The sequence below is a fragment of the Schistocerca gregaria genome, unplaced genomic scaffold (assembly GCF_023897955.1).
Source record: "Schistocerca gregaria isolate iqSchGreg1 unplaced genomic scaffold, iqSchGreg1.2 ptg000317l, whole genome shotgun sequence".
Classification (NCBI taxonomy): Eukaryota; Metazoa; Arthropoda; class Insecta; order Orthoptera; family Acrididae; genus Schistocerca; species Schistocerca gregaria.
In genome coordinates, this window is record NW_026061795.1 from 9,037,328 (window position 1) to 9,064,815 (window position 27,488).

Sequence of the window (27,488 nt, forward strand, 5' to 3'; positions counted from 1 at the left end):
GAGCGGCCAATGTGGCAATCGGACTTTAAGTCGATTTTATAACAAATGGCGAAAACGGACGGATTTCTCAGGTTTTTACTACATATGAACACTTTTCACATTCTCCCGGGCAACGCGGCTGCTAGTCCTCCTTTCATGCAAAATCTTAAGTTCCTAGCTCATGTCCATGGAACCAAAGAACTGTAAAAAGTTAATAATCCATAACTAAAACTTGAATTGTACAACTTCTTACTGGCTATTACATCAACTTAGAAGCTTCATATGTGTTCTACTATGGAGCTTTTAGTGTCTCCGCATACCGCAGCACGCGACATAGCTTTGCAGACGATAAGTACAACCGTTTCAGAGAGAAGAGCGGCCAATGTGACGATCTGGCTTTAAGTCGATTCGATAACAAATGACGAAAACGGACGGATTTCTCAAGTTTTTACTACATATGAACACTTTTCACATTCTCCCGTGCAACTCGACTGCAGTCCTCGTTTAATGCAAAACGTTAAGGTCCTAGCTCATGTCCAAGGCATCAAAGCCAGCTAAAAAGTCAATAATCGATAACTAAAACTTGAATTGTACAACTTCTTACTGGCTATTACACCAACTTAGTAGCTTCATCTGTGTTATACTATAGTGCTTTTAGTGTCTCCGCATACCGCAGCACGCGACATAGCTTTGCAGACGATAACTACAACCGTTTCAGAGAGAAGAGCGGCCAATGTGACGATCTGGCTTAAGTCGATTCGATAAAAAATGACGAACGCGGACGGATTTCTCAGGTTTTTACTACATATGAACACTTTCCACATTCTCCGGTGCAACGCGGCTGCTAGTCCTCCATTCATGCCAAATCTTAATTTCCTAGCTCATGTCCAAGGCCCCAAAGAAGGGTAAAAAGTCAATAATCCATAACTAAAACAAGAATTGTACTACTTCTTACTTTCTATTACATCAACTGAGAAGCTTCATCTGTGTTCTACTATGGTGCTTTTAGTGTCTCCGCATACCGCAGCACGCGACATAGCTTTGCAGACGATAAGTACAACCGTTTCAGAGAGACGAGCGGCCATTGTGAAGAACAGGCTTTAAGTCGATTCGATAACAAATGACGAAAACGGGCGGATTTCTCAGGTTTTTACTACATATGAACACTTTTCACATTCTCCCTTGCAACGCAGCTGCTAGTCCTCCTTTCATGCAAAAAGTTAAGTTCCTAGCTCATGTCCAAGGCATCAAAGAAGGGTAAAAAGTCAATAATCGATAACTAAAACTTGAATGGTACTACTTCTTACTGGCTATTACAGCTTCTTAGAAGCTTCATCTTTGTTCTACTATGGTGCTTTTAGTGTGTCCGCATACCGCAGCACGCGACATAGCTTTGCAGACGATAAGTACAACCGTTTCAGAGAGAAGAGCGGCCAAGGTGACGATCTGGCTTTGAGTCGATTCGATATCAAATCACGAAACGGACGGATTTCTCAGATTTTACTACACAGGAACACTTTTCACATTTCCCATGCATCTCGGCTGCTAGTCCTCCTTTCATGCAAAATCTTAAGATCCTAGCTCATGTCCAGGGCACCAAAGAAGGTTAAAAACTCAATAATCCATAACTAAAACTTGAATTGTACTACTTCTTACTGGCTATTACATCAATATAGAAGCTTCATCTGTGTTCTACTATGGTGCTTTTAGTGTCTCGCATACCGCAGCACGCGACATAGCTTTTCAGACGATAAGTACAACCGTTTCAGAGAGAAGAGCGGCCAATATGACGATCTGGCTGTAAGTTGATGCGATAACAAATGACGAAAACGGGCGTATTTCTCAGGTTTTTACTACATATGAACACTTTTCACATTCTCTCGTGCAACGCGGCTGCTAGTCCTCCTTTCATGCCAAATTTTAAGTTCCTAGCTCATGTCCAAGGCACCAAAGAAGCGTAAAAAGTCAATAATCGATACCTAAAACTTGAATTGTACTACTTCTTACTGGCTATTACATCAATTTTGAAGCTTAATCTGTGTTCTACTATGGTGCTTTTAGTGTCTCCGCATACCGCAGCACGCGACATAGCTTTGCAGACACTAAGTACAACGGTCTCAGAGAGAAGAGCGGCCAATGTGACGATCTGGCTTTAAGTCGATTCGATAACAAATGACGAAAACGGGCGGATTTCTCAGGTTTTTACTACATATGAACACTTTTAACATTCTCCCATGCAACGCGGCTGCTAGTCCTCCTTTCATGCAAAATGTTAAGGTCCTAGCTCATGTCCAAGGCACCAAAGCCAGCAAAAAAGTCAATAATCCATAACTAAAACTTGAATTGTACTACTGCTTACTGGCCATTACATCAACTTAGAAGCTTCATGTGTGTTCTACTATGGTGCTTCTAGTGTTTCCGCATACCGCAGCACGCGAAATAGCTTTGTAGACTATAAATGTCAACGTTTCAGACAGAAGAGCGGCCAATGTGACAATCTGGCTTTAAGTCGATTCGATAACAAATGACGAAAACGGACGGATTTCTCAGGTTTTTACTACATATGAACACTTTTCACATTCTCCCGTGCAACGCCGGTGCTAGTCGTCCTTTCATGCAAAATCTTAAGTTCCTAGCTCATGTCCAAGGCAACAAAGAAGGGTAAAAGGTCAATAATCGATACCTAAAACTTGAATTGTACTACTTCTTACTGGCTATTACATCAACTTAGAAGCTTCATCTGTGTTCTACTATGGTGCTTTTAGTGTCTCCGCATACCGCAACACGCGACATAGCTTTGCAGGCGATAAGTACAACCGTTTCAGAGAGAAGAGCGTCCAATGTGACGATCTGGCTTTAAGTTGATTCGATAACAAATGACGAACGTGGACGGATTTCTCAGGTTTTTCTACATATGAACACTTTTCACATTCTCCGGTGCAACGCGGCTGCTAGTCCTCCATTCATGCCAAATCTTAAGTTCCTAGCTCATGTCCAAGGCCCCAAAGAAGGGTAAAACGTCAATAATCCATAACTAAAACAAGAATTGTACTACTTCTTACTTTCTATTACATCAACTGAGAAGCTTCATCTGTGTTCTACTATGGTGCTTTTGGTGTCTCCGCATACCGCAGCACGCGACATAGCTTTGCAGACGATAAGTACAACCGTTTCAGAGAGACGAGCGGCCAATGTGAAGAACAGGCTTTAAGTCGATTCGATAACAAATGACGAAAACGGGCGGATTTCTCAGGTTTTTACTACATATGAACACTTTTCACATTCTCCCTTGCAACGCAGCTGCTAGTCCTCCTTTCATGCAAAAAATTAAGTTCCTAGCTCATGTCCAAGGCATCAAAGAAGGGTAAAAAGTCAATAATCGATAACTAAAACTTGAATGGTACTACTTCTTACTGGCTATCACAGCTTCTTAGAAGCTTCATCTTTGTTCTACTATGGTGCTTTTAGTGTCTCGCATACCGCAGCACGCGACATAGCTTTTCAGACGATAAGTACAACCGTTTCAGAGAGAAGAGCGGCCAATATGACGATCTGGCTGTAAGTTGATGCGATAACAAATGACGAAAACGGGCGTATTTCTCAGGTTTTTCCTACATATGAACACTTTTCACATTCTCCCGTACAACGCGGCTGCTAGTCCCCCTTTCATGCAAAAAATTAAGTTCCTAGCTGATGTCCAAGGCACCAAAGAGGGGTAAAAAGTCAATAATCCGTAACTAAAACTTGAATTGTACTACTTCTTACTGGCTATTACATCAATTTTGAAGCTTAATCTGTGTTATACTATGGTGCTTTTGGTGTCTCGCATACCGCAGCACGCGACATAGCTTTTCAGACGATAAGTACAACCGTTTCAGAGACAAGAGCGGCCAATATGACGATCTGGCTGTAAGTTGATGCGATAACAAATGACGAAAACGGGCGTATTTCTCAGGTTTTTACTACATATGAACACTTTTCACATTCTCTCGTGCAACGCGGCTGCTAGTCCTCCTTTCATGCCAAATTTTAAGTTCCTAGCTCATGTCCAAGGCCTCAAAGAAGCGTAAAAAGTCAATAATCGATACCTAAAACTTGAATTGTACTACTTCTTACTGGCTATTACATCGACTTAGAAGCTTCATCTGTGTTCTACTATGGTGCTTTTAGTGTCTCGCATACCGCAGCACGCGACATAGGTTTTCAGACGAAAAGTACAACCGTTTCAGAGAGACGAGCGGCCAATGTGACGATCTATCTTTAAGTCGATGCGATAACAAATGACGAAAACGGATGTATTTCTCAGGTTTTACTACATATGAACGCTTTTAACATTCTCCCATGCAACGCGGCTGCTAGTCCTCTTTTCATGCAAAATCTTAAGGTCCTAGCTCATTTCCAAGGTAACAAAGCCAGCTTAAAAGTCAATAATCGTTGACTAAAACTTGAATTGTACTACTTTTTACTATCTATTACATCTACTTAGAAGCTTCATCTGTGTTCTACTATGGTGCTTTTAGTGTCTCCGCATACCGCAGCACGGGACATAGCTTTGCAGACTCTAAGTACAACGGTCTCAGAGAGAAGAGCGGCCAATGTGACGATCTGGCTTTAAGTCGATTCGATAACAAATGACGAAAACGGACGGATTTCTCAGACTTTTACTACATATGAACAGTTTTCACATTCTCCCGTGCAACACGGCTGCTAGTCCCCCTTTCATGCAAAATATTAAGTTCCTAGCTCATGTCCAGGGTACCAAAGAAGGTTAAAAACTCAATAATCCATAACTAAAACTTTAATTGTACTACTTCTTACTGGCTATTACATCAATATTGAAGCGTCATCTGTGTTCTACTGTGGTGCTTTTAGTGTCTCGCATACTGCAGCACGCGACATAGCTTTTCAGACGATAAGTACAACCGTTTGAGAGAGAAGAGCGGCCAATGTGACGATCTGGCTTTAAGTCGATGCGATAACAAATGACGAAAACGTGCGGATTTCTCAGGTTTTTACTACATATGACCACATTTAACATACTTCCATGCAACGCGGCTGCTAGTCCTCCTTTCATGCAAAATGTTAAGGTCCTAGCTCATGGCCAAGGCACCAAAGAAGGGTAAAAAGTCAATAATCCATAACTATAACTTGAGTTGTACTAATTCTTACTGGCTATTACATCAACTTAAGAAGTTTCGTCTGTGTTCTACTATGGTGCTTTTAGTGTCTCCGCATACCGCAACACGCGACATAGCTTTGCAGATGATAAGTACAACCGTTTCAGAGAGAAGAGCTGCCAATGTGGCGATCTGGCTGTAAGTCGATTTGATAAATAATGACGAAAACGGACGGATTTCTCAGGTTTTTACTACATATGAACACGTTTCACATTCTTCCGTGCAACGCGGCTGCTAGTCCTCTTTTCATGCAAAATCTTATGTTCCTAGCTCATGTCCAATGCACCAAAGGAGGGTAAAAAGTCAATAATCCATAACTAAAACTTGAATTGTACTACTTCTTACTTGCTATTAAATCAATTTAGAAGCTTCATCTGTGTTAACTATGGTGCTTTCAGTGTCTCTGCATACCGCAGCACGCGACTTAGCTTTGCACACGATAAGTACAACCGTTCCAGACAGAAGGGCAGCCAATGTGACGATCTGGCTTTAGGTAGATTCGATAACAAATGACGAACAAGGACGGATTTCTAAGGTTTTTCCTACATATGAACACTTTTAACATTCTCCCGTGCAACGCGGCTGCTAGTCCCCCTTTCATGCAAAAAATTAAGTTCCTAGCTCGTGTCCAAGGCACCAAATAAGGGTAAAAAGTCAATAATCGATACGTAAAACTTGAATTGTACTACTTCTTACTGGCTATTACACCTTCTTAGAAGCTTCATCTTTCTTCTACCATGGTGCTTTTAGTGTCTCCGCATACCGCAGCACGCGACATAGCTTTGCAGACGATAAGTACAACCGTTTCAAAGAGAAGAGCGGCCAATGTGACGATCTGGCGTTAAATCGATTCGATAACAAATGACGAAAACGTGCGGATTTCTCAGGTTTTTACAACATATGAACACTTTTAACATACTCCATTGCAACGCGGCTGCTAGTCCTCCTTTCATGCAAAATGTTAAGGTCCTAGTTCATGCCCAAGGCACCAAAGAAGGGTAAAAAGTCAATAACCCATAACTAAAACTTGAGTTGTACTAATTCTTACTGGTTATTACATCAACTTAAGAAGCTTCATCTGTGTTCTACTATGGTGCTTTTAGTGTCTCCGCATACCGCAGCACGCGACATCGCTTTGCACACGATAAGTACAACAGTTCCAGACAGAAGAGCAGCCAATGTGACGATCTGGCTTTAGGTCGATTCGATAACAAATGACGAACAAGGACGGATTTCTCAGGTTTTTACTACATATAAACACTTTTCACATTCTCCCGTGCAACGCGTCTGCTAGTCCTCCTTTCATGCAAAATATTAAGTTCCTAGCTCATGTCCAAGGCACCAAAGAAAGCTAAAAAGTCAATAATCGATACCTAAAACATGAATTGTACTACTTCCTACTGGCTATTACATCAACTTAGAAGCTTCATCTGTGTTCTACTATGGTGCTTTTAGTGTCTCTACATACCGCAGCACCCGACATAGCTTTGGAGACGGTAAACGTAACCGTTTCATTCAGAAGAGAGGCCAATGTGAAGATCTGGCTTTAAGTCGATTCAATAACAAATGACGAACACGGACGGATTTCTCAGGTTTTTACTACATATGAACACTTTTCACATTCTCACGTGCAACTCGGCTGCTAGTCCTCCTTTCATGCAAAACATTAAGGTCCTAGCTCATGTCCAAGGCATCAAAGCCAGCTAAAAAGTCAATAATCGATAACTAAAACTTGAATTGTACTACTTCTTACTGGCTATTACATCAACTTATAAGCTTCATCTATGTTCTACTATGGTGCTTTTAGTGTCTCCGCATACCGCAGCACGTGACATAGCTTTGCAGATGATAAGTACAACCGTTTCAGAGAGAAGAGCGGCCAATGTGACGATCTGGCTTTAAGTCGTTTCGATAACAAATGCCGAACATGGACGGATTTCTCAGGTTTTTACGACATATGAACACTTTTCACATTCTCCCGTGCAACGCGGCTGCTAGTCCTTCTTTCATGCCAAACCTTAAGTTCCTAGCTCATGTCCAAGGCACCAAGGAAGGGTAAAAAGTCAATAATCCATAACTAAAACTTGAATTGTACTACTATTTACTGGCTATTTCATCAACTTAGAAGCTTCATCTGTGTTTTACTATGGTGCTTTTAGTGTCCCCGCATACCGCAGCATGCGACATAGCTTTGCAGACGATAAGTACAACCGTTTCAGAGAGAAGAGTGGCCAATGTGACGATCTGGCTTTAAGTCGATTCGATAACAAATGACGAAAACGGACCGATTTCTCAGGTTTTTACTACATATGAACACTTTTCACATTCGCCCGTGCACGCAGCAGCTAGTCCTCCTTTCATGCAAAATCTTAAGTTCCTAGCTCATGTCCAAGGCAACAAAGAAGGGTAAAAAGTCAATAATCGTTACCTAAAACTTGAATTGTACTACATCTTACTGGCTATTACATCAACTTAGAAGCTTCATCTGTCTTCTACTATGGTGCTTCTAGTGTCTTCGCATACCGCAGCACGCGACATAGCTTTGCAGACGATAAGTACAACCGTTTCAGAGAGAAGAGCAGCCAATGTGACGATGTGGCTTTAAGTCGATGCGATAACAAATGACGAAAACGTGCGGATTTCTCAGGTTTTTACTACATATGAACACATTTAACATACTTCCATGCAACGCGGCTGCTAGTCCTCCTTTCATGCAAAATGTTAAGGTCCTAGCTCATGGCCAAGGCACCAAAGAAGGGTAAAAAGTCAATAATTCATAACTAAAACTTGAGTTGTACTAATTCTTACTGGCTATTACATCAACTTAAGAAGTTTCGTCTGTGTTCTACTATGGTGCTTTTAGTGTCTCCGCATACCGCAACACGCGACATAGCTTTGCAGATGATAAGTACAACCGTTTCAGAGAGAAGAGCTGCCAATGTGGCGATCTGGCTGTAAGTCGATTTGATAAATAATGACGAAAACGGACGGATTTCTCAGGTTTTTACTACATATGAACACGTTTCACATTCTTCCGTGCAACGCGGCTGCTAGTCCTCTTTTCATGCAAAATCTTATGTTCCTAGCTCATGTCCAATGCACCAAAGGAGGGTAAAAAGTCAATAATCCGTAACTAAAACTTGAATTGTACTACTTCTTACTTGCTATTAAATCAATTTAGAAGCTTCATCTGTGTTCTACTATGGTGCTTTCAGTGTCTCTGCATACCGCAGCACGCGACATAGCTTTGCACACGATAAGTACAACCGTTCCAGACAGAAGGGCAGCCAATGTGACGATCTGGCTTTAGGTAGATTCGATAACAAATGACGAACAAGGACGGATTTCTAAGGTTTTTCCTACATATGAACACTTTTAACATTCTCCCGTGCAACGCGGCTGCTAGTCCCCCTTTCATGCAAAAAATTAAGTTCCTAGCTCGTGTCCAAGGCACCAAATAAGGGTAAAAAGTCAATAATCGATACCTAAAACTTGAATTGTACTACTTCTTACTGGCTATTACACCTTCTTAGAAGCTTCATCTTTCTTCTACCATGGTGCTTTTAGTGTCTCCGCATACCGCAGCACGCGACATAGCTTTGCAGACGATAAGTACAACCGTTTCAAAGAGAAGAGCGGCCAATGTGACGATCTGGCGTTAAATCGATTCGATAACAAATGACGAAAACGTGCGGATTTCTCAGGTTTTTACTACATATGAACACTTTTAACATACTCCATTGCAACGCGGCTGCTAGTCCTCCTTTCATGCAAAATGTTAAGGTCCTAGTTCATGCCCAAGGCACCAAAGAAGGGTAAAAAGTCAATAACCCATAACTAAAACTTGAGTTGTACTAATTCTTACTGGCTATTACTTCAACTTAAGAAGCTTCATCTGTGTTCTACTATGGTGCTTTTAGTGTCTCCGCATACCGCAGCACGTGACATCGCTTTGCACACGATAAGTACAACAGTTCCAGACAGAAGAGCAGCCAATGTGACGATCTGGCTTTAGGTCGACTCGATAACAAATGACGAACAAGGACGGATTTCTCAGGTTTTTACTACATATGAACACTTTTCACATTCTCCCATGCAGCGCGGCTGCTAGTCCTCCTTTCATGCAAAATCTTAAGTTCCTAGCTCATGTCCAAGGCACCAAAGAAAGCTAAAAAGTCAATAATCGATACCTAAAACATGAATTGTACTACTTCCTACTGGCTATTACATCAACTTAGAAGCTTCATCTGTGTTCTACTATGGTGCTTTTAGTGTCTCCACATACCGCAGCACGCGACATAGCTTTTGAGACGGTAAATGTAACCGTTTCAGACAGAAGAGCGGCCAATGTGAAGATCTGGCTTTAAGTCGATTCAATAACAAATGACGAACACGGACGTATTTCTCATGTTTTTACTACATATGAACACTTTTCACATTCTGCCGTGCAACTCGGCTGCTAGTCCTCCTTTCATGCTAAACGTTAAGGTCCTAGCTCATGTCCAAGGCATCAAAGCCAGCTAAAAAGTCAATAATATATAACTAAAACTTGAATTGTACTACTTCTTACTGGCTATTACATCAACTTATAGGCTTCATCTATGTTCTACTATGGTGCTTTTAGTGTCTCCGCATACCGCAACACGCGACATAGCTTTGCAGATGATAAGTACAACCGTTTCAGAGAGAAGAGCGGCCAATATGACGATCTGTCTTTAAGTCGATTCGATAACAAATGACGAAAACGGACGTATTTCTCAGGCTTTTACTACATATGAACAGTTTTCACATTCTCACGTGCAACGCGGCAGCTGGTCCTCCTTTCATGCAAAATCTTAAGTTCCTAGCTCATGTCCAGGGCACCAAAGAAGGTTAAAAAGTCAATAATCCATAACTAAAACTTGAATTGTACTACTTCTTACTGGCTATTACATCAGTTTAGAAGCTTCATCTGTGTTCTACTATGGTGCTTCAAGTGTCTCCGCATACCGCAGCACGCGACATAGCTTTGCAGACGATAAATGTAACCGTTTCAGACATAAGAGCGGCCAATGTGACATCCTGGCATTAAGTCGATTCGATAACAAATGACGGAAACGGACGGATTTCTCAGGTTTTTACTACATATGAACACTTTTCACATTCTCCCGTGCAACGCGGCTGCTAGTCCTCCTTCTATGCAAAACCTTAAGTTCCTAGCTCATGTCCAAGGCACCAAAGAAGGGTAAAAAGTCAATAATCGATACCTAAAACTTGAGTTGTACTACTTCTTACTGGCTATTACACCTTCTTAGAAGCTTCATCTGTGTTCTACTATGGTACTTTTAGTTTCTCCGCATACCGCAGCACGCGACGTAGCTTTGCAGAAGATAAGTACTACCGTTTCAGAGAGAAGAGCGGCTAATGTGACGATCTGGCTTTAAGTGGATTCCATAACAAATGACAAACATGGACGGATTTCTCAGGTTTTTACTACATATGAAAAACTTTTCACATTCTCCCGTGCAACGCGGCTGCTAGTCCTTCTTTCATGCCAAACCTTAAGTTCCTAGCTCGTGTCCAAGGCATTTAGGAAGGGTAAAAAGTCAATAATCCATAACTAAAACTTGAATTGTACTACTCCTTACTGGCTATTTCATCAACTTAGAAGCTTCATCTGTGTTTTACTATGGTGCTTTTAGTGTCTCCGCATACCGCAGCGCGCGACATAGCTCTGCAGACGATAAGTACATCCGTTTCAGAGAGAAGAGTGGCCATTGTGATGATCTGGCTTTAAGTCGATTCGATAACAAATGACGAAAACGGACGGATTTCTCAGGTTTTTACTACATATGAACACTTTTCACATTCTCCCGTGCAACTCGGCTGCTAGTCCTCCTTTCATGCAAAACGTTAAGGTCCTAGCTCATGTCCAAGGCATCAAAGCCAGCTAAAAAGTCAATAATCGATAACTAAAACTTGAATTGTACTACTTCTTACTGGCTATTACATCAACTTATAAGCTTCATCTATGTTCTACTATGGTGCTTTTAGTGTCTCCGCATACCGCAGCACGCGACATAGCTTTGCAGATGATAAGTACAACCGTTTCAGAGAGAAGAGCCGCCAATGTGACGATCTGGCTTTAAGTCGTTTCGATAACAAATGCCGAACATGGACGGATTTCTCAGCTTTTTACTACATATGAACACTTTTCACATTCTCCCGTGCAACGCGGCTGCTAGTCCTCCTTTGATTCCAAATCTTAAGTTCCTAGGTCATGTCCAAGGCACCAAAGAAGGGAAAAAGTCAATAATCGATACCTAAAACTTGAATTGTACTACTTCTTACTGGCTATTACACCTTCTTAGAAGCTTCATCTTTCTTCTACTATGGTGCTTTTAGTGTCTCCGCATACCGCAGCACGCGACATAGCTTTGCAGACGATAAGTACAACCGTTTCAAAGAGAAGAGCGGCCAATGTGACGATCTGGCTTTAAGTCGATTCGATAACAACTGACGAAAACGGGCGGATTTCTCACGTTTTTACTACATATGAACACTTTTAACATACTCCCATGCAACGCGGCTGCTAGTCCTCCTTTCATGCAAAATATTAAGGTCCTAGCTCATGCCCAAGGCACCAAAGAAGGGTAAAAAGTCAATAATCCATAACTGAAACTTGAGATGTACTAATTCTTACTGGCAATTACATCAACTTAAGAAGCTTCATCTGTGTTCTACTATGGTGCTTTCAGTGTCTCCGCATACCGCAGCACGCGACATAGCTTTGCACACGATAAGTACAACCGTTCCAGACAGAAGAGCAGCCAATGTGACGATCTGGCTTTAGGTCGATTCAATAACAAATGACGAACAAGGACCGATTTCTCAGGTTTTTACTACATATAAACACTTTTCACATTCTCCCGTGCAACGCGGCTGCTAGTCCTCCTTTCATGCAAAATATTAAGTTCCTAGCTCATGTCCAAGGCACCAAAGAAAGCTAAAAAGTCAATAATCGATACCTAAAACATGAATTGTACTACTTCCTACTGGCTATTACATCAACTTAGAAGCTTCATCTGTGTTCTACTATGGTGCTTTTAGTGTCTCTACATACCGCAGCACCCGACATAGCTTTATAGACGGTAAACGTAACCGTTTCATTCAGAAGAGAGGCCAATGTGAAGATCTGGCTTTAAGTCGATTCAATAACAAATGACGAACACGGACGGATTTCTCAGGTTTTTACTACATATGAACACTTTTCACATTCTCACGTGCAACTCGGCTGCTAGTCCTCCTTTCATGCAAAACATTAAGGTCCTAGCTCATGTCCAAGGCATCAAAGCCAGCTAAAAAGTCAATAATCGATAACTAAAACTTGAATTGTACTACTTCTTACTGGCTATTACATCAACTTATAAGCTTCATCTATGTTCTACTATGGTGCTTTTAGTGTCTCCGCATACCGCAGCACGTGACATAGCTTTGCAGATGATAAGTACAACCGTTTCAGAGAGAAGAGCGGCCAATGTGACGATCTGGCTTTAAGTCGTTTCGATAACAAATGCCGAACATGGACGGATTTCTCAGGTTTTTACGACATATGAACACTTTTCACATTCTCCCGTGCAACGCGGCTGCTAGTCCTTCTTTCATGCCAAACCTTAAGTTCCTAGCTCATGTCCAAGGCACCAAGGAAGGGTGAAAAGTCAATAATCCATAACTAAAACTTGAATTGTACTACTATTTACTGGCTATTTCATCAACTTAGAAGCTTCATCTGTGTTTTACTATGGTGCTTTTAGTGTCCCCGCATACCGCAGCATGCGACATAGCTTTGCAGACGATAAGTACAACCGTTTCAGAGAGAAGAGTGGCCAATGTGACGATCTGGCTTTAAGTCGATTCGATAACAAATGACGAAAACGGACCGATTTCTCAGGTTTTTACTACATATGAACACTTTTCACATTCGCCCGTGCACGCAGCAGCTAGTCCTCCTTTCATGCAAAATCTTAAGTTCCTAGCTCATGTCCAAGGCAACAAAGAAGGGTAAAAAGTCAATAATCGTTACCTAAAACTTGAATTGTACTACATCTTACTGGCTATTACATCAACTTAGAAGCTTCATCTGTCTTCTACTATGGTGCTTCTAGTGTCTTCGCATACCGCAGCACGCGACATAGCTTTGCAGACGATAAGTACAACCGTTTCAGAGAGAAGAGCAGCCAATGTGACGATCTGGCTTTAAGTCGATTCGATAGCAAATGACGAATACGGACGGATTTCTCAGGTTTTTACTACATATGAACACTATTCATATTCTCTCGGGCAACGCGACTGCTAGTCCTCGTTTCATGCAAAATGTTAAGGTCCTAGCTCATGCCCAAGGCACCAAAGAAGGGTAAAAATTCAATAATCCATAACTAAAACTTGAGTTATACTAATTCTTACTGGCAATTACTTCAACTTAAGAAGCTTCATCTGTGTTCTACTATGGTGCTTTTAGTGTCTCCGCATACCGCAGCACGTGACATAGCTTTGCAGATGATAAGTACAACCGTTTCAGAGAGAAGAGCGGCCAATGTGACGCTCTGGCGTTAAGTCGTTTCGATAACAAATGCCGAACATGGACGGATTTCTCAGGTTTTTACTACATATGAACACTTTTCACATTCTCCCGTGCAACGCGGCTGCTAGTCCTCCTTTGATTCCAATCTTAAGTTCCTAGCTCATGTCCAAGGCACCAGAGAAGGGTAAAAAGTCAATAATCGATACCTAAAACTTGAATTGTACTACTTCTTACTGGCTATTACACCTTCTTAGAAGCTTCATCTGTGTTCTACTATGGTACTTTTAGTTTCTCCGCATACCGCAGCACGCGACGTAGCTTTGCAGAAGATAAGTACAACCGTTTCAGAGAGAAGAGCGGCTAACGTGACGATCTGGCTTTAAGTCGATTCGATAACAAATGACGAAAACGGACGGATTTCTCAGGTTTTTACTACATATGAACACTTTTCACATTCGCCCGTGCACGCAGCAGCTAGTCCTCCTTTCATGCAAAATCTTAAGTTCCTAGCTCATGTCCAAGGCAACAAAAAAGGGTAAAAAGTCAATAATCGTTACCTAAAACTTGAATTATACTACTTCTTACTGGCTATTACATCAACTTAGAAGCTTCATCTGTCTTCTACTATGGTGCTTCTAGTGTCTTCGCATACCGCAGCACGCGACATAGCTTTGCAGACGATAAGTACAACCGTTTCAGAGAGAAGAGCAGAAAATGTGACGATCTGGCTTTAAGTCGTTTCGATAACAAATGACGAACATGGACGGATTTCTCAGGTTTTTACTACATATGAACACTTTTCACATTTTCCCGTGCAACGCGGCTGCTATTCCTCTTTTCATGCAAAACGTTAAGGTCCTAACTCTTGTCCAAGGCATCAAAGCCGGCTAAAAAGTCAATAATCGGTAACTAAAACTTGAATTGTGCTACTTCTTACTGGCTATTACATCAACTTAGAAGCTTCATCTGTGTTCTACTATGGTGCTTTTAGTGTCTCCGCATACCGCAGCACGCGACATAGCTTTGCAGACGATAAGTACAACCGTTTCAGAGAGAAGAGCGGCCAATGTGACGATCTGGCTTTAAGTCGATTCGATAACAAATGACGAAAACGGACGGATTTCACAGGCTTTTACTACATATGAACAGTTTTCACATTCTCCCGTGCAACGCGGCAGCTGGTCCTCCTTTCATGCAAAATCTTAAGTTCCTAGCTCATGTCCAGGACACCAAAGAAAGTTAAAAAGTCAATAATCCATAACTAAAACTTGAATTGTACTACTTCTTACTGGCTATTACATCAGTTTAGAAGGTTTATCTGTGTTCTACAATGGTGCTTTTAGTGTCTCCGCATGCCGCAGCACGCGACATAGCTTTGCAGACAATAAGTACAACCGTTTCATAGAGAAGAGTGGCCAATGTGGCGATCTGGCTTTAAGTCGATTCGATAACAAATGATGAATACGGACGGATTTCTCAGGTTTTTACTACATATGAACACTTTTCACATTCTCCCGTGCAACGCAGCAGCTAGACCTCCTTTCATGTAAAATCTTAAGTTCCTAGCTCATGTCCAAGGCAACAAAGAAGGGTAAAACGTCAATAATCGATACCTAAAACTTGAATTGTACTATTTCTTACTGTCTATTACATCAACTTAGAAGCTTCATCTGTCTTCTACTATGGTGCTTCTAGTGTCTCCGCATACCGCAGCACGCGACATAGCTTTGCAGACGATAAGTACAACCGTTTCAGAGAGAAGAGCGGCCAATGTGACGATCTGGCTTTAGGTCGATTGGATAACAAATGACGAAAACGGACGGATTTCTCATGTTTTTACTACATATGAACACTATTCACATTCTCCCGTGCACCTCGGCTGCTAGTCCTCCTTTCATGCAAAATGTTAAGGTCCTAGCTCATGTCCAAGGCACCAAAGCCAGCTAAAAAGTCAATAATCTATAACTAAACTTGAATTCTACTACTTCTTACTGGCTATTACATCAACTTAGAAGCTTCATCTGTGTTCTACTATGGTGCTTCTAGTGTCTCCGCATACCGCAGCACGCGACATAGCTTTGCAGACGATAAATGTAACCGTTTCAGACAGAAGAGCGGCCAATGTGACGATCTGGCTTTAATTCGATTCGATAACAAATGACGAAAACGGACGGATATCTCAGGTTTTTACTACATATGAACACTTACACATTCTCCCGTGGAACGCGGCTGCTAGTCCTCCTATCACGCAAAATCACAAGTTCCTAGCTCATGTCCAAGGCAACAAAGAAGGGTAAAAAGTCAACAATCAATACCTAAAACTTGAATTGTACTACTTCTTACTGGCTATTACTTCAACTTAGGAGCTTCATCTGTGTTCTACTATGGTGCTTTTAGTGTCTCCGCATACCGCAGCACGCGACATAGCTTTGCAGACGATAAGTACAACCGTTTCAGAGAGAAGAGCGGCCAATGTGACGATCTGGCTTTAAGTCGATGCGATAACAAATGACGAACATGGACGGATTTCTTAGGTTTTTACTACATATGAACACTTTTCACATTCTCCCGGGCAACGCGGCTGCTAGTCCTCCATTCATGCCAAATCTTAAGTTCCTAGCTCATGTCAAAGGCACCAAGGAAGGGTAAAAAGTCAATAATCCATAACTAAAACTTGAATTGTACTACTTCTATCTGGCTATTACATCAATTTAGAAGCTTCATCTGTGTTCTACTATGGTGCTTTTAGTGTCTCGCATACCGCAGCACGCGACATAGCTTTGCAGACGATAAGTACAACCGTTTCAGAGAGAAGAGCGGCCAATGTTACGATATGGCTTTAAGTCGATTCGATAACCAATGACGATAACGGGCGGATTTGTCAGCTTTTTACTACATATGAACACTATTCACATTCTCCCGTGCAACTCGGCTGCTAGTCCTAATTTCGTGCAAAACGTTAAGGTCCTAGCTCATGTCCAAGGCACCAAAGCCAGCTATAAAGTCAATAATCGATAGCTAAAACTTGAATTGTACTACTTCTTACTGGCTATTACATTAACTTAGAAGCTTCTTCTGTGTCCTACTATGGTGCTTCTAGTGTCTCCGCATACCGCAGCACGCGAAGTAGCTTTGTAGACGATAAATGTAACCGTTTCAGACAGAAGAGCCTCCAATGTGTCAATCTGGCTTTAAGTCGATTCGATAAAAAATGACGAAACGGACGGATTTCTCAGGTTTTCACTACATATGAACACTTTTCACTTTCTCCCGTGCAATGCGGCTGCTAGTCCTCCTTTAATGCAAAATCTTAAGTTCCTAGCTCATATCCAAGGCACCAAAGAAGGGTAAAAAGTCAATAATCGATACCTAAAACTTGAATTGTACTACTTCTTACTGGCTATTACACCTTCTTAGAACCTTCATCTGTGTTCTACTATGGGGCTTCTCGTGTCTCCGCATACCGCAGCACGCGACATTGCTTTGCAGACGATAAGTACAACCGTTTCAGAGAGAAGAGCGGCCAATGTGACGATCTGGCTTTAAGTCGATGCGAAAACAAATGACGATCATGGACGGATTTCTCAGGTTTTTACTACATATGAACACTTTTCACATTCTCCCGTGCAACGCGGCTGCTAGTCCTCCTTTTATTCCAAATCTTAAGTTCATAGGTCATGTCCAAGGCACCAAAGAAGGGAAAAATGTCAATAATCCATAACTAAAACAAGAATTGTACTACTTCTTACTGGCTATTACATCAACTTAGAAGCTTCATCTGTGTTCTACTATGGTGCGTCTAGTGTCTCCACATACCGCAGCACGCGTCATAGCTTTACAGACGATAAGTACAACCGTTTCAGAGAGAAGAGCGGCCAAAGTGACAATCTGGCTTTAAGTCGATTCGATAACAAATGACGAAAACGGACGGATTTCTCAGGTTTTTACTACATATGAACACTTTTCACATTCTCCCATGCAACTCGACTGCTAGTCCTCCTTTCATGCAGAATCTCAAGGTCCTAGCTCATGTCCAAGGCACCAAAGCCAGCAAAAAAGTCAATAATCGATACCTAAAACTTGAATTGTACTACTTCTTACTGGCTATTACATCAACTCACAAGCTTCATCTGTGTTCTACTATGGTGCTTTTAGTGTCACCACATACCGCAGCAAGCGACATAGCTTTGCAGACGATAAGTACAACCGTTTCAGAGAGAAGAGCGGCCAATGTGACGATCTGGCTTTAAGTCGATTCGATAACAAATGACGAAAACGGACGGATTTCTCAGGTTTTTACTACATATGAACACTTTTCACATTCTCCCATGCAACTCGGCTGCTAGTCCTCATTTCATGCAGAATCTTAAGGTCCTAACTCATGTCTAAGGCACTAAAGACAACTAAGAAGTCAATAATCGATACCTAAAACTTGAATTGTACTACTTCTTACTGGCTATTACAACAACTTAGAAGCTTCATCTGTATTCTACTATGGTGCTATTAGTGTCGCCACATACCGCAGCACGCGACATAGCTTTGCAGACGATAAGTACAACCGTCTCAGAGAGAAGAGCGGCCAATGTGACGACCTAGCTTTAAGTCGATTCGATAACAAATGACGAAAACGGACGGATTTCTCAGGTTTTTACTACATATGAACACTTTTCACATTCTCCCATGCAACTCGGCTGCTAGTCCTCCACTCATGCAAAATCTTAAGTTCCTAGCTCGTGTCCAAGGCACCAAAGAAGGGTAAAAAATCAATAATCGATAGCTAAAACTTGATTTGTACTTTTTCTTACTGGCTATTACATCAACTTAGAAGCTTCTTCTGTATTCTACTTTGGTGCTTTTTGTGTCTCCTAATGCCGCAGCACGCGACATAGCTTTGCAGACGATAAATGTAACAGTTTCAGAGAGAAGAGCGGCCAATGTGACGATCTGGCTTTAAGTCGATTCAATAACAAATGACGAAAACGGACGCATTTCTTAGGTTTTTACTATATATGAACACTTTCCACAGTCTCCCGTGCAACGCGGCTGCTAGTTCTCCCTTCATGCAAAGTCGTATGGTCCTAGTTCATCGCCAAGGCACCAAAGAATGGTAAAAAAGTCAATAATCCATAACTAAAACTTGAATTGTACTTCTTCTTACTGGCTATTACATCAACATAGAAGCTTCATCTATGTTCTACTATGGTGCTTTTAGTGTCTCCGCATACCGCAGCATGCGACATAGCTTTGCAGACGATAAGTACAACCGTTTCAGAGAGAAGAGCGGCTAATGTGACGATCTGGCTTTAAGTCGATACGATAACAAATGACGAAAACGGACGGATTTCTCAGGTTTTTACTACATTTGAACTCTTTTCACATTCTTCCGTGCAACTCGGCTGCTAGTCCTCCTTTCATGCAGAATCTTAAGGTCCTAACTCATGTCCAAGGCACCAAAGCCAGCTAAAAAGTCAATAATCGATAACTAAAACATGAATTGTACTACTTCTTACTGGCTATTACATCAACTTAGAAGCTTCATCTGTGTTCTACTATGGTGCTTTTAGTGTCTCCGCATACCGCAGCACGCGTCATAGCTTTGCAGACGATAAGTACAACCGTTTCAGAGAGAAGAGCGGCCAATGTGACGATCTGGCTTTAAGTCGATTCGATAACAAATGACGAATACGGACGGATTTCTCAGGTTTTTACTACATATGAACACTTTTCACATTTCCCAAGCATCTCGGCTGCTAGTCCTCAATTCATGCAGAATCTTAAGGTCCTAGCTCATGTCCAAGGCACGAAAGGCAGCTAAAAGGTCAATAATCGATACCTAAAACTTGAATTGTACTACTTCTTACTGGCTATTACATCAACTTAGAAGCTTCATCTGTGTTCTACTGTGGTGCTTTTAGTGTCTCCGCATAACGCAGCACGCGACATAGCTTTGCAGACGATAAGTACAACCGTTTCAGAGAGAAGAGCGGCCAATGTGGCGATCAGGCTTTAAGTCGATTCGATAACAAATGACGAAAACGGACGGATTTCTCAGGTTTTTACTACATATGAACACTTTTCACATTCTCCCGAGCAACGCGGCTGTTAGTCCTCCTTTCATGCAGAATCTTATGTTCCTAGCTCATGTCCAAGGCACCAAAGCCAGCTAAAAAGTCAACAATCGATACCTGCATACCACAGCACGCGACATAGCTTTGCAGACGATAAATACAAACTTTTCAGAGAGAAGAGCGGCCAATGTGACGAACTGGTTTTTAGTCGATTCGATAACACGTGACGAAAACGGACGGATTTCTCAGGTTTTTACTACATATGAACACTTTTAAGATTCTCCTGTGCAACTCGGCAGCTACTCCTCCTTTCATGCAAAATCTTAAGGTCCTACCTCAGGTCCAAGGCACCAAAGCCAGCTAAAAAGTCAATAATCGATACCTAAAACTTGAATTGTACTACTTCTTACCGGCTATTACATCAACTTAGAAGCATCATCTGTGTTCTACTATGGTGCTTTTAGTGTCTTTGCAAACCGCAGCACGTGACATAGCTTTGCAGACGATAAGTACAACCGTTTCAGAGAGAAGAGCGGCCAATGTGACGATCTGGCTTTAAGTCGATTCGATAACAAATGACGAAAACGGACGGATTTCTCAGGTTTTTACTACATATGAACACTTTTCACATTCTACCATGCAACTCGGCTGCTAGTCCTCCTTTCATGCAGAATCCTAAGGTCCTAGCTCGTGTCCAAGGCACCAAAGCCACAAAAAATTCAATAATCGATACCTAAAATCTTGAATTGTACTACTTCTTACTGGCTATTACATCAACTCAGAAGCTTCATCTGTGTTCTACTATGGTGCTTTTAGTGTCGCCACATACCGCAGCACGCCACATAGCTTTGCAGACGTTAAGTACAACCGTTTCAGAGAGAAGAGCGGCCAATGTGACGACCTAGCTTTAAGTCGATTCGATAACAAATGACGAATACGGACGGATTTCTCAGGTTTTTACTACATATGAACACTTTTCACATTCTCCCGTGCAACTCGGCTGCTAGTCCTCCTTTAATGCAGAATCTCAAGGTCCTAGCTCATGTCCAAGGCACCAAAGCCAGCAAAAAAGTCAATAATCGATACCTAAAACTTGAATTGTACAACTTCTCACTGCCTATTACAACAACTTAGAAGCTTCATCTGTATTCTACTATGGTGCTATTAGTGTCGCCACATACCGCAGCACGCCACATAGCTTTGCAGACGATAAGTACAACCGTTTCAGAGAGAAGAGCGGCCAATGTGACGACCTAGCTTTAAGTCGATTAAATAACAAATGACGAAAACGGACGGATTTCTCAGGTTTTTACTACATATGAACACTTTTCACATTCTCCCATGCAACTCGGCTGCTAGTCCTCCTTTCATGCAGAATCTTAAGGTCCTAGCTCATGTCCAAGGCACCAAAGCCAGCTAAAAAGTCAATAATCGATATACCTAAAACTTGAATTGTACTACTTCTTACTGGCTACTACAACAACTTAGAAGCTTCATCTGTGTTCTACTATGGTGCTTTTACTGTCCCCACATACCGCAGCACGCGACATAGCTTTGCAGACGATAAGTACAACCGTTTCAGAGAGAAGAGCGGCTAATGTGACGACCTGGCTTTAAGTCGATTCGATAACAAATGACGAAAACGGACGGATTTCTCAGGTTTTTACTACATATGAACACTTTTCACATTCTCCCATGCAACTCGACTGCTAGTCCTCCTTTCATGCAGAATCTCAAGGTCCTAGCTCATGTCCAAGGCACCAAAGCCAGCAAAAAAGTCAATAATCGATACCTAAAACTTGAATTGTACTACTTCTTACTGGCTATTACATCAACTCACAAGCTTCATCTGTGTTCTGCTATGGTGCTTTTAGTGTCACCACATACCGCAGCAAGCGACATAGCTTTGCAGACGATAAGTACAACCGTTTCAGAGAGAAGAGCTGCCAATGTGACGATCTGGCTTTAAGTCGATTCGATAACAAATGACGAAAACGGACGGATTTCTCAGGTTTTTACTACATATGAACACTTTTCACATTCTCCCATGCAACTCGGCTGCTAGTCCTCATTTCATGCAGAATCTTAAGGTCCTAACTCATGTCTAAGGCACTAAAGACAACAAAGAAGTCAATAATCGATACCTAAAACTTGAATTGTACTACTTCTTACTGGCTATTACAACAACTTAGAAGCTTCATCTGGATTCTACTATGGTGCTATTAGTGTCGCCACATACCGCAGCACGCGACATAGCTTTGCAGACGATAAGTACAACCGTCTCAGAGAGAAGAGCGGCCAATGTGACGACCTAGCTTTAAGTCGATTCGATAACAAATGACGAAAACGGACGGATTTCTCAGGTTTTTACTACATATGAACACTTTTCACATTCTCCCATGCAACTCGGCTGCTAGTCCTCCACTCATGCAAAATCTTAAGTTCCTAGCTCGTGTCCAAGGCACCAAAGAAGGGTAAAAAATCAATAATCGATAGCTAAAACTTGATTTGTACTTTTTCTTACTGGCTATTACATCAACTTAGAAGCTTCTTCTGTATTCTACTTTGGTGCTTTTTGTGTCTCCTAATGCCGCAGCACGCGACATAGCTTTGCAGACGATAAATGTAACAGTTTCAGAGAGAAGAGCGGCCAATGTGACGATCTGGCTTTAAGTCGATTCAATAACAAATGACGAAAACGGACGCATTTCTTAGGTTTTTACTATATATGAACACTTTCCACAGTCTCCCGTGCAACGCGGCTGCTAGTTCTCCCTTCATGCAAAGTCGTATGCTCCTAGTTCATCGCCAAGGCACCAAAGAATGGTAAAAAAGTCAATAATCCATAACTAAAACTTGAATTGTACTTCTTCTTACTGGCTATTACATCAACATAGAAGCTTCATCTATGTTCTACTATGGTGCTTTTAGTGTCTCCGCATACCGCAGCACGCGTCATAGCTTTTCAGACGATAAGTACAACCGTTTCAGAGAGAAGAGCGGCTAATGTGACGATCTGGCTTTAAGTCGATTCGATAACAAATGACGAAAACGGACGGATTTCTCAGGTTTTTACTACATTTGAACTCTTTTCACATTCTTCCGTGCAACTCGGCTGCTAGTCCTCCTTTCATGCAGAATCTTAAGGTCCTAACTCATGTCCAAGGCACCAAAGCCAGCTAAAAAGTCAATAATCGATAACTAAAACATGAATTGTACTACTTCTTACTGGCTATTACATCAACTTAGAAGCTTCATCTGTGTTCTACTATGGTGCTTTTAGTGTCTCCGCATACCGCAGCACGCGTCATAGCTTTGCAGACGATAAGTACAACCGTTTCAGAGAGAAGAGCGGCCAATGTGACGATCTGGCTTTAAGTCGATTCGATAACAAATGACGAATACGGACGGATTTCTCAGGTTTTTACTACATATGAACACTTTTCTCATTTCCCAAGCATCTCGGCTGCTAGTCCTCAATTCATGCAGAATCTTAAGGTCCTAGCTCATGTCCAAGGCACGAAAGGCAGCTAAAAGGTCAATAATCGATACCTAAAACTTGAATTGTACTACTTCTTACTGGCTATTACATCAACTTAGAAGCTTAATCTGTGTTCTACTGTGGTGCTTTTAGTGTCTCCGCATAACGCAGCACGCGACATAGCTTTGCAGACGATAAGTACAACCGTTTCAGAGAGAAGAGCGGCCAATGTGGCGATCAGGCTTTAAGTCGATTCGATAACAAATGACGAAAACGGACGGATTTCTCAGGTTTTTACTACATATGAACACTTTTCACATTCTCCCGTGCAACTCGGCTGCTAGTCCTCCTTTCATGCAAAATCTTAAGGTCCTACCTCAGGTCCAAGGCACCAAAGCCAGCTAAAAAGTCAATAATCGATACCTAAAACTTGAATTGTACTACTTCTTACCGGCTATTACATCAACTTAGAAGCATCATCTGTGTTCTACTATGGTGCTTTTAGTGTCTTTGCAAACCGCAGCACGTGGCATAGCTTTGCAGACGATAAGTACAGCCGTTTCAGAGAGAAGAGCGGCCAATGTGACGATCTGGCTTTAAGTCGATTCGATAACAAATGACGAAAACGGACGGATTTCTCAGGTTTTTACTACATATGAACACTTTTCACATTCTACCATGCAACTCGGCTGCTAGTCCTCCTTTCATGCAGAATCCTAAGGTCCTAGCTCGTGTCCAAGGCACCAAAGCCAGCAAAAAATTCAATAATCGATACCTAAAATCTTGAATTGTACTACTTCTTACTGGCTATTACATCAACTCAGAAGCTTCATCTGTGTTCTACTATGGTGCTTTTAGTGTCGCCACATACCGCAGCACGCCACATAGCTTTGCAGACGTTAAGTACAACCGTTTCAGAGAGAAGAGCGGCCAATGTGACGACCTAGCTTTAAGTCGATTCGATAACAAATGACGAATACGGACGGATTTCTCAGGTTTTTACTACATATGAACACTTTTCACATTCTCCCGTGCAACTCGGCTGCTAGTCCTCCTTTCATGCAGAATCTCAAGGTCCTAGCTCGTGTCCAAGGCACCAAAGCCAGCAAAAAAGTCAATAATCGATACCTAAAACTTGAATTGTACAACTTCTCACTGCCTATTACAACAACTTAGAAGCTTCATCTGTATTCTACTATGGTGCTATTAGTGTCGCCACATACCGCAGCACGCCACATAGCTTTGCAGACGATAAGTACAACCGTTTCAGAGAGAAGAGCGGCCAATGTGGCGATCAGGCTTTAAGTCGATTCGATAACAAATGACGAAAACGGACGGATTTCTCAGGTTTTTACTACATATGAACACTTTACACATTCTCCCGAGCAACGCGGCTGTTAGTCCTCCTTTCATGCAGAATCTTACGTTCCTAGCTCATGTCCAAGGCACCAAAGCCAGCTAAAAAGTCAACAATCGATACCTGCATACCACAGCACGCGACATAGCTTTGCAGACGATAAATACAAACTTTTCAGAGAGAAGAGCGGCCAATGTGACGAACTGGTTTTTAGTCGATTCGATAACACGTGACGAAAACGGACGGATTTCTCAGGTTTTTACTACATATGAACACTTTTAAGATTCTCCTGTGCAACTCGGCAGCTACTCCTCCTTTCATGCAAAATCTTAAGGTCCTACCTCAGGTCCAAGGCACCAAAGCCAGCTAAAAGGTCAATAATCGATACCTAAAACTTGAATTGTACTACTTCTTACCGGCTATTACATCAACTTAGAAGCATCATCTGTGTTCTACTATGTTGCTTTTAGTGTCTTTGCAAACTGCAGCACGTGACATAGTTTTGCAGACGATAAGTACAACCGTTTCAGAGAGAAGAGCGGCCAATGTGACGATCTGGCTTTAAGTCGATTCGATAACAAATGACGAAAACGGACGGATTTCTCAGGTTTTTACTACATATGAACACTTTTCACATTCTACCATGCAACTCGGCTGCTAGTCCTCCTTTCATGCAGAATCCTAAGGTCCTAGCTCGTGTCCAAGGCACCAAAGCCAGCAAAAAATTCAATAATCGATACCTAAAATCTTGAATTGTACTACTTCTTACTGGCTATTACATCAACTCAGAAGCTTCATCTGTGTTCTACTATGGTGCTTTTAGTGTCGCCACATACCGCAGCACGCCACATAGCTTTGCAGACGTTAAGTACAACCGTTTCAGAGAGAAGAGCGGCCAATGTGACGACCTAGCTTTAAGTCGATTCGATAACAAATGACGAATACGGACGGATTTCTCAGGTTTTTACTACATATGAACACTTTTCACATTCTCCCGTGCAACTCGGCTGCTAGTCCTCTTTTCATGCAGAATCTTAAGGTCCTAGCTCATGTCCAAGGCACCAAAGCCAGCTAAAAAGTCAATAATCGATACCTAAAACTTGAATTGTACTACTTCTTACTGGCAATTACATCAACTTAGAAGCTTCATCTGTGTTCTACTATGGTGCTTTTAGTGTCTCCACATACCGCAGCACGCGTCATAGCTTTGCAGACGATAAGTACAACCGTTTCAGAGAGAAGAGCGGCCAATGTGACGATCTGGCTTTAAGTCGATTCCATAACAAATGACGGAAACGGACGGATTTCTCAGGTTTTTACTACATATGAACACTTTTCACATTCTCCCATGCAACTCGGCTGCTAGTCCTCCTTTCATGCAAAATCTTAAGTTCCTAGCACATGTGCAAGGCACCAAAGAAGGGTATAAAATCAATAATCTATAACTAAAACTCTAATTGTACTACTTCTTACTGGCTATTACATCAACTTAGAAGCGTCATCTGTGTTCTACTATGGTGCTTTTAGTGTCTCCGCACACCGCAGCACGCGACATAGCTTTGCAGACGATAAGTACAACCGTTTCAGAGAGAAGAGCGGCCAATGTGACGATCTGGCTTTAAGTCGATTCGATAACAAATGACGAAAACGGACGGATTTCTCAGGCTTTTACTACATATGAACACTTTTCACATTCTCCCATGCAACTCGGCTGCTAGTCCTCCTTTCATGCAGAATCTCAAGGTCCTAGCTCATGTCCAAGGCACGAAAGGCAGCTAAAAAGTCAATAATCGATACCTAAAACTTGAATTGTACTACTTCTTACTGGCTATTACATCAACTTAGAAGCTTCATCTGTGTTCTACTGTGGTGCTTTTAGTGTCTCCGCATAACGCAGCACGCGACATAGCTTTGCAGACGATAAGTACAACCGTTTCAGAGAGAAGAGCGGACAATGTGGCGATCAGGCTTTAAGTCGATTCGATAACAAATGACGAAAACGGACGGATTTCTCAGGTTTTTACTACATATGAACACTTTTCACATTCTCCCGAGCAACGCGGCTGTTAGTCCTCCTTTCATGCAGAATCTTATGTTCCTAGCTCATGTCCAAGGCACCAAAGCCAGCTAAAAAGTCAACAATCGATACCTGCATACCACAGCACGCGACATAGCTTTGCAGACGATAAATACAAACTTTTCAGAGAGAAGAGCGGCCAATGTGACGAACTGGTTTTTAGTCGATTCGATAACACGTGACGAAAACGGACGGATTTCTCAGGTTTTTACTACATATGAACACTTTTAACATTCTCCTGTGCAACTCGGCAGCTACTCCTCCTTTCATGCAAAATCTTAAGGTCCTAGCTCAGGTCCAAGGCACCAAAGCCAGCTAAAAAGTCAATAATCGATACCTAAAACTTGAATTGTACTACTTCTTACTGGCTATTACATCAACTTTGAAGCATCATCTGTGTTCTACTATGGTGCTTTTAGTGTCTTTGCAAACCGCAGCACGTGACATAGCTTTGCAGACGATAAGTACAACCGTTTCAGAGAGAAGAGCGGCCAATGTGACGATCTGGCTTTAAGTCGATTCGATAACAAATGACGAAAACGGACGGATTTCTCAGGTTTTTACTACATATGAACACTTTTCACATTCTACCATGCAACTCGGGTGCTAGTCCTCCTTTCATGCAGAATCCTAAGGTCCTAGCTCATGTCCAAGGCACCAAAGCCAGCAAAAAATTCAATAATCGATACCTAAAATCTTGAATTGTACTACTTCTTACTGGCTATTACATCAACTCAGAAGCTTCATCTGTCTTCTACTATGGTGCTTTTAGTGTCTCCGCATACCGCA